Below are 14,077 nucleotides of genomic sequence, written 5' to 3'. Positions count from 1 at the left end.
TTTCAGCTTAATCAAGCATGTCTAGGTGTATTGCCAGGCTATTCTGTGCTTACCATCAGGCCTTTCTTCTGGGACTAGACAGCTTATTCATCCTGTAATATTTTTCATCTATCTGACAGTGGTTAGAATTGTCCGGTCTCTGTCTGCCCCAATCAGCCTTGTAAGGTCAGGCCAGGCTAATCTGGGCCTAGCAATTGCCCATTGACATTTTACCCGTGTTGGATCAGGCCAGGGGTGAGATGTCAACTTTACCGGGTTAAACAATAAAAAGAATCATATTTACTCAATGACTCTTAGACTCCTAGTTACCGTTGAACACTTATAACGGCTAATTTGTGTGATGTCATGCTGAGAGTTTTGTGTTTTCTAGGGTTTTTACACCGTTATACACCTTCTATAAATATGGTATTTGGGATGAGGTTGTTCACCAAATTTCTTCCACTTTCTTGGCTAAACTTTCTTCCGAAATTCTCCCCTATTTCCCAGGAGTCTTGCTCTGCCAACTTATAATTTTTCCCAAATTAAAATTCATCACAATAAGTTAAATAGTAAAGGATATGGGAGCCAAAACGCGTCCTGCACCCCAGAAAGCTGCTTCACCCCAGAAGGCTGCTGCTGAGTCTGAACCCAAAGACGTCCAGGAAGAAGAGGTGATGGAAATTGACCCTCCTGCTCGTGCTGTGGCTTTTAAATATCAGGATTCTATTTTCACTGCCCTTCAATCTCTGGATTCTTCCTTTCTTGAGGAAAACCTATTGAAAACAAACTATGATAGGGTTTTAAGGGAGAAGAAAATAATTCCTGAATCGACTGAGGTATGGATCCCTGAGTGTTGTCCAGTCAGAGCTAACTGGGTGTCACCTGGTTGGTTCTGTATTTTTGAATGGGCATTCAAGGCAGGTTGTAAGTTACCTTTTACTCCTTTAATGATTGATACCATTCGTGCTATGGAAGTATCACCTTTTCAGATTATGCCAATGGTTTGGAAACTTGTTCATTCCATTGAAAATCTATGTGCTAAATATAATCTTGTAATTACTATTAACGATATCAAGGCAATATATCATATGAAAAACCCTGTTGATGGCCGTTTTAATTTGAGAATCAAGTCGAAAATGTCTCCATTAGTTACTAACCTGGACTCTGGAGATGATAAAAGCTGGGCAAAGACTTTCATGTTTGTCCGGACTGAGAGCCTGGGGTCAGGCTTTGATTACCTGAGATATCCCCCTCTGGAAAGTGGTAGGTTTCCTGTACTGTCAATTTGCAATATATATTATACGAAATTAGGATGTTTTGGGTTTTCACCTTTGTATTTGACAATTTTCGCAGCCCCTGATTGGAACTCTGATCCCCTTGATGATGAAGCTATTTCCAGGATAGTGGTTTTCCTCGCTATTCCTAAGGAAGAGAGGGCCTGGCCTGATAGTCTGGGCAGGGAATTATTGCCCCGGTATATGAAGACTAAGCTGAGTGCTGTCAGGGTGCCTAAAGGCAAGCCTAGTTCCACTGCTCTTTCCTGTATGTTTTCTGCATGTTTCTATGTTTGATTATTGTCTTGTTATGACTTCTCTTCTCATATTCATGTGCATTCTTTATATATTCCTTGTTCAACTCTTCTTCTAGACTGGCCAGCTTTACTGCAAAAGATTTAAAGGCTGGGGTGGCTAGGATTGCTGAACAGTCCAAGAGCTAGGAGGCTAGTGGGAGTGACAAGACGCTTGACATCCTGGTTTCTGATGTCCAGCCTCCTCAAGATCCACCCAGGGTAGTATCACCGGAGGTAGTCCAGGCTCCCAAAAGGAGGAGGGAAGATGTCATCTCTGAAGAGGAGGAGGAGGAGAAAGAGAAAGAGAAGGAGCCTATTCAGGCTCAACCGATCAGGAGTATTAGGCAGGTGTCTGCTAGGATTGATGATATGGATGCTGCCCGGGCACGGATAGATGAATTTTCAGCCAAGATGGGTAGCCAGCTTTTATCTGCTAATACTCTTGAGTCTTCTACCAGGGTGGTCTCTATCTTGACTTCTCTTGTGACAAAGGCTGCTGAACTTGCTTCTCAAGTAAAGGAGGTTAGCTATAAAGAGATGTTTTATTTGTTGTGTGTTTTTTGTGTCACTTTTATATTTGGCTGATTGATTTTATTTTTTGTAGGGATTGGATGTTGGGTTGGCTACTGCTTGTCAAGTCAGGGATGCCCAGGCCAGGGTTTCTAGCTTGGAAGAGAAAGTGGATAAAGTTAACCGTGAGTCGCATACATCCAGGAGTAATGAGGTAGTGCTTCAATCTCGGTGGGGATAGCTAGAGAGGCGTCCGGGTCTTATAATTTGTGAGGTGGCTGCAAAAAATGCGAGAAGGCTGTCAGGCAAGAGTTAGAGTCTGCAAGGGAGGAGTTGGTCTGGCCGAGAAGCAAAGCTATGCAAGATCACCAAGAAAAATGAAGAGCTTGGTGTTGAGAAGGAACTAGTGGAGGCACGGCTTGCTGATGCTGCTCAGTATTTCTTTGGGAAAGGCCGGGTTGATGCTATGAGGGATCCGGATTCTGATCGGGCTAATTGGGATCCGGACCGTGATGAGGCAGCTTTGGATGCCCAGTATCCAGATTTGGCCAACATGGGTCAAGAAGATGAGGCGGATTCTCCTCCTTCCAAGGGAAAATATGGAGATCGGGAAATGGTGGATGGTTGTGAGTCGGTTACTGGTGAGAAACCTACTTAGTTTGGATTTTTTTTCTTTTTGTTTTGGCCCATCCAGGGGGGATGTTCCTGGAATGAATATTTAGGTGTTTTTTGGCTTGTCCAGGGGGAATGTCCCTGGAATGGATAAATAGGTTTGTGGCGAGGCCAGCTATTTTTGGGTAAATAAATATTTGGTCTTTGTTGGTTCCTTTCCGTGTTTTGATAAGGCATTTGTAGTATTGAATGTCTTCGGATCCGCCTGTTATTCGACCGATCGGCCGTTTTAGGCCGGATCTCGCCGATTTATTGTGTTATGGGTGGGTTTGTTGCCTGTCTGGAGGGCTTACGTCCCTTGCCTGTCTGGAGGGCTTATGACCCATCTATGTTATACAATCCAGGAATAGATTTTCCAGGTTTGTATGTTAAGTTGAGCTCAGTATTTTAATGCCTGTTTTGCAACTGAAAATTGGGTATCAGTTGGATATTGGTGGGGTGGCCCCCAATCTTTAAGATTTGTTTTAAATAAAATGCAGTATGTAAAACAAGTATTGAAGATTCTACTTGGTAAAAATAAGTATAAGAATATTGACAAGTATTTGGGCACATAATAGAAGAAATTATATAAGGCATTTATTCATATAATGGCAAGTATCATACATTTAGTTTCACATCAGTCGTGCAAGAAATGTGAACACGAAAATTATACCTGGACCGGGAGATATATTCTATATGTGAAATAGTTTTAAGTGTGCAATATTCCAAGCTCTTGGGATCATTTCTCCGTCCAGGGTTTGTAATCTATAAGCTCCCTGACCGACTATTGCGTCAATTAGGTAGGGACCTTCCCAGGTTGGGGCCAATTTGCCAGCATTCTTTTCTTTTGTGTTTTGGAAGACTTTCCTGAGGACAAGGTCTCCTACCCTAAATACCCTGGCTTTGACAGTCTTGTGTTTTGGAAGACTTTCCTGAGGACAAGGTCTCCTACCCTAAATACTTCAGATCTTTCAGGCCTGGAATAGGGTGCTGATCTGGGGTTGCCTCCTTTCTGGTAGGAGCTTTTCCTGTTAGTGTCCATAGCCTTGCTTTCCTCCGGATGAGTTCGTTCTGAAGTTGAGATCTTCTTCCAACCTGACATGTTCTAAGGCGATGGATTGAACAGGGGCAAAGGTTGGGCATGCTTTCTTGGTCAAGTCTGCATAGATGTCACTGCCAAGCAGGACTCCTTGCCTGAAGGCTTCTACCGCTGTTTCTTCATCACACCAGGGAATGGCCACCTTAGTTTTGACAAATCTGGCCAGGAATTCTCTGAGAGATTCTTCAGGGAGTTGCTTTACCCTGAACAGGTTACTGGGTCTTTTGGCCATGTCTCTGCTGCTTGCGAATTGTTGATTGAAGGCATTGATCAATTCTGCGAAATTCTTGATGCTTCCATTTGGGAGATTAATAAACCATTGCAATCTTTGCCGGTCGTGGTTGTACTAAAGCCTTTACACATGCAGACTGCCCGAGTTCACTGGGTATTAAGGCACTAGCATTTTTTCGTTTGAATATAGCAACGTGATTTTGTGAATCGAGGTTCCATCATAAGTTCTCATGGATGGAACGGTGAATTTCTTGGGGAGATCAATCTTTGCAATTTCATCTCGCAAAAGGCCGAGTCAAACAAAGTCACAATTTCTACTTCACCATAGGGGTCTGGTACTCCGGGTATATTTTCTATTTTGTTGTGGAGTTTTTGGATTTCCTGAAGCATAGCCATCATTATTGCTGCTTCAGTTTTGTTTGTTTCATCATTGGAAATGGGTAGGGTACCGGATAAAGTATCCTTCTCCGGGGTTCCAAAATTGGAGAAGTCGATGTTTTTGATAATGGATGAGAATGGGGTTCCTGGTTTGAATCTGGTCTTGGAGCCCGAAGCCTGATTTTCCAATTTTTTCCACAGGCTAGACTCAGATTCCTTCAGCCTATTGATTTACCTTACCGCTTTGCCTTCTCTTGGATTGTCTCCAATTATTTGATTTTGGCCAGGGCAGCTGCTAATTGTTGTTCTGGGGTTAGTTCCACCATTTTTGTGTGTTAATGTTAAATAAAACAAAATGATAAAGCAAATTTTTACGGATTGAAGAACTAGATGCCCCACGGTGGGCGCCAATTGTTTTAGCAGGATTTTCCTGGAGGGATCCGGCCTGTTTAGAGAATAATTTGGGTATCTAGCTCTATAAGTTTGGGATATTGTAGATGAATAACAGGACAAAATCAAGTATAAAGAATAATATTTATATTATTTAGATAAGTTGGATACAAATTTGTTTTAGTAATTGTGTACTCGAAAAGTAATGAGAAATAAGTAGCGCAGTGGTTTTACCCTAAGGAATAATGAATGAATAATACAATTGCCAGATTACAATATTTATAGTTATACAAATATAAACGTTACATTGATCTTCAACGTCTTCCTCTTTTGTTGGAGCTGTTACCGGATTAATAGGGCACATTCCCTATTAGTTCAGTTGACTCGTTCTCCTTTGATTATTTCTTCAACTTATTCTCCTCTTGTATGTCCAGGTTCATTGGTAATATAGCTTCGTGGTTAGACTTGGTCTTCCTTGAGAATAGGACATGAACATTAATCTTGTTGTAATCGCATTGCTGCTTTTCAGCTTAATCCAGCCTGTCTAGGTGTATTGCCAGGCTATTCTGTGCTTACCATCAGGCCTTTCTTCTGGGACTAGACAGCTTATTCATCCTGTAATATTTTTCATCTATCTGACAGTGGTTAGAATTGTCCGGTCTCTGTCTGCCCCAATCAGCCTTGTAAGGTCAGGCCAGGCTACAGTCAGGCTAGGCTAATCTGGGCCTAACACAAGCTATTACAATGAAAACACCAAATTCCACCCAAATCTCTCATACAAAAGCCAAAATGTTCAAAACCCTCAACCAACATACACTCCACCTCCCATGAGAAACCAAAATCAAAGACCCTTTTACAACCAAAACCAAGGTTACCAAAATCAAACTCTATACAATCAACAAAATGACCAAGGTTTTGATGTTCAAAAAGCGGTCCTCCAAATGCAAAAGAATCAACAAGAGTTTTTCACTCAAATGCAAAAGGATAGTCAAGCAAAGGAAATCACCATCAATAACATCCTAGACCACACCAAAATGTTGGAAACCCAATTAACTCAACTAGCATCTTGAAGCTCACAAAGACAAAGGGGGCAATTAACACCTCAAAGTAATCCCCCAAGACATTAAATGGTTAGTGCCATTCACTTGAGAAGTGGTACGAGGTATGAAGCACCGAAAAATCAAGTTGAGGATGAAGTTGTGGAAGGTAGTGACAAAGGAGAAATTGTGCAAAAATCCAAGGATGGAGAACCATCAAAAGAAGATGTTTCAAAGAAAAATGAAGATAAGGCCAAGGAGAAGGAGCCCATTGTGATTAGACTTCCTTTTCCGAGTCGTCAAGTCAAGCCCAAATTTGATGACCAACTTGGAAAATTTATGGAGATTGTGAAGAACTTGAAAGTCTCAATTCCTTTTACGGAATTAATCAATCACGTGCCGGCCTATGCAAAATACATGAAAGAAATCCTCACGAAGAAGAAGTCGATCCGGAAGCTTGAGACTATCGCCTTCACTAAGGTGAGTAGTGCAATACTTCAAGGTAGTTCACCTCCAAAACTTAAAGATCCGGGAAGCTTCTCAATACCGTGTACCATTGGCGACACCACGATCAACAAAGCCTTGTATGATCTAGGGGCTAGTGTGAGTGTTATGCCATACTCGGTGAGTAAAAGGTTAGGGATGGGAGAGCTTAAATGTACCAATATCACACTCCAAATGGCCGATAGATCGACGAAGACACCATTAGGGATATGGGAAGATGTTCCCGTAAGAGTTGGGAAATTTTTCATCCCGGTGGACTTTGTCATTGTTGACATGGAAGAAGACTCCAATATTCCAATTATTCTAGGTAGACCTTTCTTTCACACCACGGGTGCGGTAATTGATGTGAAGCATGGAGTGCTCACTCTAGAAGTGAGAGATGAGAGCATAACTTTCAATCTTGACAAGACCATGAGAACTCCCCGTTTGCATGAACCATGTTATATGGTTGATCATTATAGCCGGAAGGATGATAGGAAGAAGTCGGAATTCCAATGGAAGAAGAAAGTTGATGTTGCTCCATTCAAAGAGCAAGTGAATTGTAACAAAGAGAGCTTGAAAAGCTCACCAAAGTCAAGCAATGAAGAAGAGGTACTCATTGGCCAAGACAAGAAAGTTGGAGAGTTATCTCTATCAACTCAAGATATCTTTAGTGATCAAGTAGATGAAGTTTGTGGTCTTTGGGACGATGAGTTTGAAGGGATCTTCAATCCCTACATTGGTAATGCTATTGATAAAGACCAACATGAAGGACAACAAGTGCAAAGATCTATTGAGGATCTTTATCATGACAACGAACAAGCTTTTGACTACTTCTTAAAGGTGTTGAGCAACATCAACAACACCTTGGACATGCCCCCATGACATCTCACTAAGGATGAGAGTTTGGTGGAGTCCTCTCCAAACCACCATTTGTAAATATTTCTAACTTCCTAACTCGCATTTTAATTCTTACATTGCATTTTTGTCATTTTTGGATTTTTATGCTTTGATCAAGATATTTATCATTTTTGAGAGAAGTGAGGGAGGGACTAATGATTTAGTTGATGTGTAGTGCTTTAGCTTAGTGTGGGAATAACAATTGCCCAGGCTATTCATGCCTTAGTAATGCCCCTACAATGAAGAACACAGGATTTGAAGAATGAAAATGACACGGGATATGCAAGTACACGGATGGAACTGAATCCGGGTAGACTAGGAGGAATACGAGCGTCCTTAAGGGGAATCCGCTCGTCTTTAGGGAATCCGAGCCTCTATGGCTGAAACCGTCCGTCCAAATGAGCTGAAAAATTGAAAATTTGGGACTGTTAGAGAATCCGAGCGTCCCAACAGAGAAGACGCTCGTCTGAAAGAATCCGCTCGTCTTTGCAAGAAGACGCTCGTCTTTTTGCCACTGCAAAATAATAAAAGTTCATGTAACAGAATCCGCCCGTCTTTAAGGGAATCCGCTCGTCCTCCAACTGAAGAATCCGCTCGTCTTCACTGAAAGACGCCCGTCTTTAGGCGAGATTTCTTGAACCCAGATTAGGCAGAATCCGAGCGTCCCGAAGGGAATCCGCTCGTCTTCCCCCCTACAGTTTTAAAATTTTGGGTGTTTTTAAATACCCCTCCCATATTCATTCATTCATTCATACATTCAAAACACTACCCATAAACCCCAAAACCAAAAACCCAAAACCCAAAACCCAAAACCCTCATCCTCTCCATCACAAAAACAAGATTTCCTCAACCAAATTCAACAAAATCAAATCCGAACTTCCTTACAACAACAATTAATCACTCCTTTTCCAACAATAATCAATACAAGCACCAAAATCTTCAACCTTTGAGTCGATTTTTGAAATACAATGGCAAATCCTTTCATCTTAAAATCAATTTGGGTATAATTGGAAATTGAAGATTTTCAATCTTTTCTTGGTATAATCATCAATGGCAAGAACAAAAGGATCAACAAATAGGCACTCAAGGCAAATGCACTCTAAAAAAGGCAACAATGCCTTCAAGCAAATAAAGCTTCAATGACTATGGTGGTTGCTAGTGCAAACTTTGAAGTTCAACAACAACAAAATCCTCCCTTAGAAGCAACAACAACAACATCTCTGGAAATTGCTCAATTATCAAACTATCCGGAGGTAATTTTCATTTCTAACTCCCATAGGGATACATTTGCCAAGTATGCTAAGAAATCCATTCTACCCACCAAATTCATATGTGAAGACGCCTTGAACAAATTGGGTGTCCTTGAACAAATGAAAGCCTTCTTTGAAGCCATGGGGTTGGGAAAATTGTTCACTACAAGATAATTAACATACCCCTCCCTTACCTTGGAATTCTTGAGTTCATTGAAAGTGACTAAGGTAGAGACTAGAACATATATCGAGTTTCGCCTTGCCAATGTGAATAGGCGCATCACCTTTGATGTTTTGAGTAAAGCATTAGGTCTTAGTGATACACCTCATTATTATAAGAAGCCCGAAAAATATGACCCCGCTCCTATTTGGGAGGCGATTTCCGGGAAGAAATTTGAGAACTTTCATGCTTGTCGCGCTCTATTAGTCCACCATCCGGGCATTAGAGTGTGGCACAAGGTCATCGGGAATAATATAATTGCAAGAAAAGACACTAATCACTTTACAAAGCTTGATTTTGTTCTACTCGAGTCGGCCTTAAATGTTGGAAGGGAATTCACCAAGCCTTACAATGCTCTAAAGCTTTTTGTGGAAAGATGGCTCAATGTTGATTGTGGAAAGGAAGGCATCGCTTTTATCGTAAATGGAGGTCTAGTTACTCTTTTGGCCAAGGACTTTGATCCAAATTTCAACAAGGATAACACCTATGTGGCGAAAAGAGGGGGTCATCTCATTGACATGGATGCCATGATTAACAAGTACAAGTGGGTCAAGCATAATCCTCTGACACCAAATATGGGTGGCTCACCAATGATGCTAGATCTTTCACTTTTCCTTCCAAGATATGCCGCTTGAGTGCTCATAGAACAAACTACCTACTTCCACTCTCAAAAGGCGCCGAGTACATCATTCGTCAATAAAGGGGCGAAATTGAAGAGCCCTCCTCCTCTATTGTCATACCACCCTACCGATTCAAATATCAAGAGTTCAAACCCAAAGATGTTGAAGTGGGCAATGACTACATGACTCTACTTATGAAAGAGATGCATAAACAAGCTTACAATGATCGAGTAGATGCATACTTGGCCCAATATCCACCCCTCCTTCATTTAGCTAGGCAAGGACTACTTGATCCTTCATGTCCTTTGCCTAGTTGGGCGGATAGGGAAGTCTTCTTTCCAAGCACAACTAGGCGTGAAAGACCGGGTGAAGATGGGAATGTCGATGATGAGGTTGATGATGATATGGGTGTTGATGAAGAGGTAGAAGATGAAGAAGAAGAGGCTAATGAAGATGATGAAGGAAGTGAGCAAGGAAGTGAAGAGGGAAGTGGTGATGAGTCCACTTCTATGGAGGAAAATGATGACAATGATGATATGGGGGAGGACTAGCAAGCTTTGGAGGCTCTTATCCTCTTGAGGTTTGTCTACTTCTTTCTTTGTTTTATTTATTTTTTATCTTGATCATAGTTGGAGAGTCCTAGCAACATAGAGGACTAACACCTCGGCCCCATTGAGGTGTTCTTATTTTATTGTTCCCATTTGAAAAATCCAAAATGACAATTTAGTTTCATGCATTGCATCTTGTATGCATGAACTACCCCAATTTTAGGACATTAGAAATAATGTCTATCTCGGTTTGGGGAAGTACATGCATACGCAATGGGAGGTAATCTAAATTATGCTCTCCGTCATAAACAAAAACCCATGCATCATGTAGTGTAGATTAGTGTAGCTTGCATTTAGTATAGAATTCATGCATCATGTTTGCATAATTTCCCATAATTTTGGCCATTGAGGACAATGCCCATATTAGTGTGGGGATGGGGAATTCTAACTTAACTTTTATTCAAAAACCCAAAAAAATCAAAAAGTTTCGAAAATCAAAAAATTTGAAAAATTTAAAAATCCAGAAACAAGTTCATTTCCTTTGTAGTGTAGACTTGTATATATTGTATTTGTTCTATCCTTGTTCATATTGAATGACTACGCCACATCCGAGACATGAGGATATTGAAGACCGCATGGTATGATCTTTCCAATCTCCTTTTTCCTCTTTATGTTAATGACTATGTGGCTTTACTTTGATTGATGCGGTATAACAATGTGAATTTAGGACTTGCATTTAGTTTATATGGCATATTAGTTGGTAGAATCATTTGCATTAGGATGTTTATATGTTAGTTGCATCATGGCATGTAGTTGCATGTTAGAAAAATTTTGCGAAACCGTCTACTTGGGAAGCTTGACAAGTTTATATAGGCCCTAGTAGATGCTTTTTCTTCTTAAGACTTTGCTTGTTAGAATACTTGTAAAACACCCTAGGATGTGTCATGCTAGTATCCTTTGACCCATGGATTAAGGCCTAGTCAAGAGTACCTTGTGGTGTGATAACTCCTTGGCTACCATTTATTCCAAGGTGACCCTTGAAACCATGCATCCATCATCCATGTTCTACCACATTTTTGTCATCAAAGGGAATAGGCACAAAAAGAAATTAATTTGAGTTCAATGAAATGAAAAGTGAAAGAAAGTTTGCAAAATGCATCAAATGAAAAGAGGAGAAAAAATAGACTCCTAATGCTTCAAATATAAGGCACCCTCACTACATATGGGGTGGCTTTGAAAATGTTCAAAAAGAAAAGTTGTCAAGTGTTGAAAAGCCAGAAATCAAAGAAATGGCAAAAGAAAGTGTTCTCAAATGTCAAATGCCACAAGAAATTATGGGGAAAAACAAAAACAAAAGCAAACTCCCAAAATGAAACTTAAATATCTATTGATCCCTTTATCCATCGTATCCATTTTTGTGCATGGTAGAGAGGGGACGACCCTTCTTCTTGTCTAGGCAAGAGGGGGAATTCCGCGATCCTCCAGTGTTTCTAACACCATAAGGAGTCTACTCTTGACGAAAGCATTTAACGATTGAGGACAAAGGTACCCTAGCTTGACACAATTTGGAGGTGATTTATTGGTATCATTCTAGGCTTAGTAGTTTGAAGAAATTGCATCTATGAAGGATTGTGTACCCTTGAATTGCTTCCCTTGTAGATAATTTCCGCCACTTAGATGAGGAAAGTGGCTATTCTTTTGTAGATGCATCCATTACTTGATTTTGTGTGCTTAATGCTTGGATGTGTCGCCATTTTGGCAAGACCCACCTTGCCTTGCAAGAAGGCATCCTACCTCATGGTTGTCTTGTTGTGAGTTGAAAGGGCGGAGTGAGACCCACTAATTGTCTCATATCGGCTATGCTATTAGGTTAGTTTAAATAACGGTCCTAGTATTTGACACCTCTTTACTCGGGATGAGCAAAGGTTCGGTTTGGGGATATTTGATGTGACCATAATTAGAGCATATTTAGTCCCCGAATTAGCCTTGTTCCCATGCTTGTTTGTGCATATTTGGGTCATTTATTGTCTTTAGTCCTTTATTTTGCATATTATTTGAGGTTTTGTGTCCTTGGTAGGAAAGGAGTGCAAACCTTGCATTTTCATGGCAAAATGAAGCTAAATTTATTGAACTCAATGACCAAGCATCAAAGAGAAGACTAGATTAGAAGGCCTTTGTACATACTATAGTAGATGGGCAATGATGAGAAAAGATCCTTACATCCCCGAGGAAATCCTCAAGGATTCTATGAAGAAAAAGGAAGAAAAGAAGAAGGAAAGTAGCTGTAAGACAATCCGAGCGGATTTTCCACAAGACACCCGTCCAAGAGGTACAATCCGAGCGTCTTCCCGCAGTGGACGCCCGTCCAAAACACCCCCAATCCGAGCGTCTTCCCCTGCTGGACGCCCGTCGAGAATCACCAGAATCCGCCCGTCCCATGCCCTAGACGCCCGGATTGTCTGTCAGCCATTTCGTCTTCTACAAGCTTCAAGGAAGGATGCGCATATTTTTCTAAGACCGGCGAAAAGGAGACCGGAGTCTCCCTAGAGACCGGCGATTCCTCAAGGACTTAATCGTCATTTAAGCCCTTAGTAAACCCTAATTTATGTAACTAATCCCCACTATAAATACCCCATTAGTCTAATTAGAAGAGTATGTTCTTCTTAGCAATCTTTAGTGTAGTTAATATCAATCAAATCTCTCTTTAATCTTGTAATCAACATTTAATCAAGTTTTAATACAAGTTTCATTTCCTTAATCTCTCTCTTGTTCATCCTTTGTTTTGGGTAATTGAAGATTATTTGGGTTATTATTGGGAGATTGACAACCTTCCAATCAATCATCAAGTACTTCAATTATTCTTTGCTTTATTATTGGAATCATTAGTAGGTATAATTCTCTTAATCCCTTTTTAATTATTGTTAGTTATCTTCATTTATTCATCATGTTTCACTTTGTTGGTATGATTGACAACCTTGCTAGCATGTTCAACATGATAATGAGTGAGTAGTTTCCTTAGCTAGGGTTAATGGGTAATTAGGGGAAACCAACATGGGGGATGATTCATGCTTAAATTAATATGTTTTCATAGTTTATTTGCTTGCTTGTTGTGATCTCATCTTATGCACATGTTATGTTTGATGAAATGCGAGCCTATGAATCCTTGCATTTTTTACCCATCACCTATCTTTTCAATGAGACTTGTAAGACATAAACCAACTCGAGTCTCATTAGACCATGCATATAGTTGAGTAGGGAAGATTAAGTCGACTTGTTGGTGTTGTACAATCTAATCGATTCGACTCCGGGACCCAAACTTTCCTAGGATTGAAGATATAAACCAACTCGATCCATCACAACAATGATTGCTTGCTTATAAGTTGAGAATATGTTTGTATGATCAATTCCCATGAATCCCCTATGACCCCATGACACCCTAGTGCCTTTTATCAATTATTTACATCCCTTTTTAATCATCTTGCTTGTTTACTTTCATTGTTATTTAGTTTAGTGATCTTCTACTTCAAACCCCAAATTGTGACACCCTTAGACACCGCTAGTTGCAATTGAAAATCTCATCTCAATTCCTTTCCCTTGGGATCCGACCTTTACTTGCCTCTTTACTAAGTGTAGAGTTGTTTGTGAAGTTATAAATTGTGTTTTGGTCTAGGTGCTCCTAACGACAAGTACCGAAAACTAAACCTCAAAGTGAGCACGACCAGTAATCAAGTGGTCGCTTAGACTAGCCAAACCAAGTAGTTGTGCTCACTAATAAAAGTTAAGGCTCTCACCTTAACTAGTCAACAAATAGAGAAAGGCCAGAATCCTCATTCTAGCAATTCCGCAAACACTTAGTGTGCACAGCTACTCTAGATCAACTACTCAATGGTGTCCACTAATTCAAGCCAAGAATTAACCCAAGGTGTCTACAATAGGTCCCCCTCCACCCTAGTAAGGAGACTACTCACACATACTAAGGGTTACAACAACAACAACATATGAAGAAGATACCACAAAACTAGCAATAATAGACATAATATGAAACCAAGTTAACAAAGCAATAATAAACATGTAAACAAATGAAAGGAAGTGAAATAAAGATGAGAATAATACCAACACTAATTAAAGGAGGCAACTTGGATTGATATATAGAAGATAAATCTCTTCAAGTCTTCAAATTACAACCCAATTACTAAATGTAAACTATTTGA

Source organism: Silene latifolia, chromosome Y (assembly GCF_048544455.1).
Source record: "Silene latifolia isolate original U9 population chromosome Y, ASM4854445v1, whole genome shotgun sequence".
NCBI classification, from domain to species: Eukaryota; Viridiplantae; Streptophyta; class Magnoliopsida; order Caryophyllales; family Caryophyllaceae; genus Silene; species Silene latifolia.
This window is presented reverse-complemented; position numbering follows the sequence as displayed.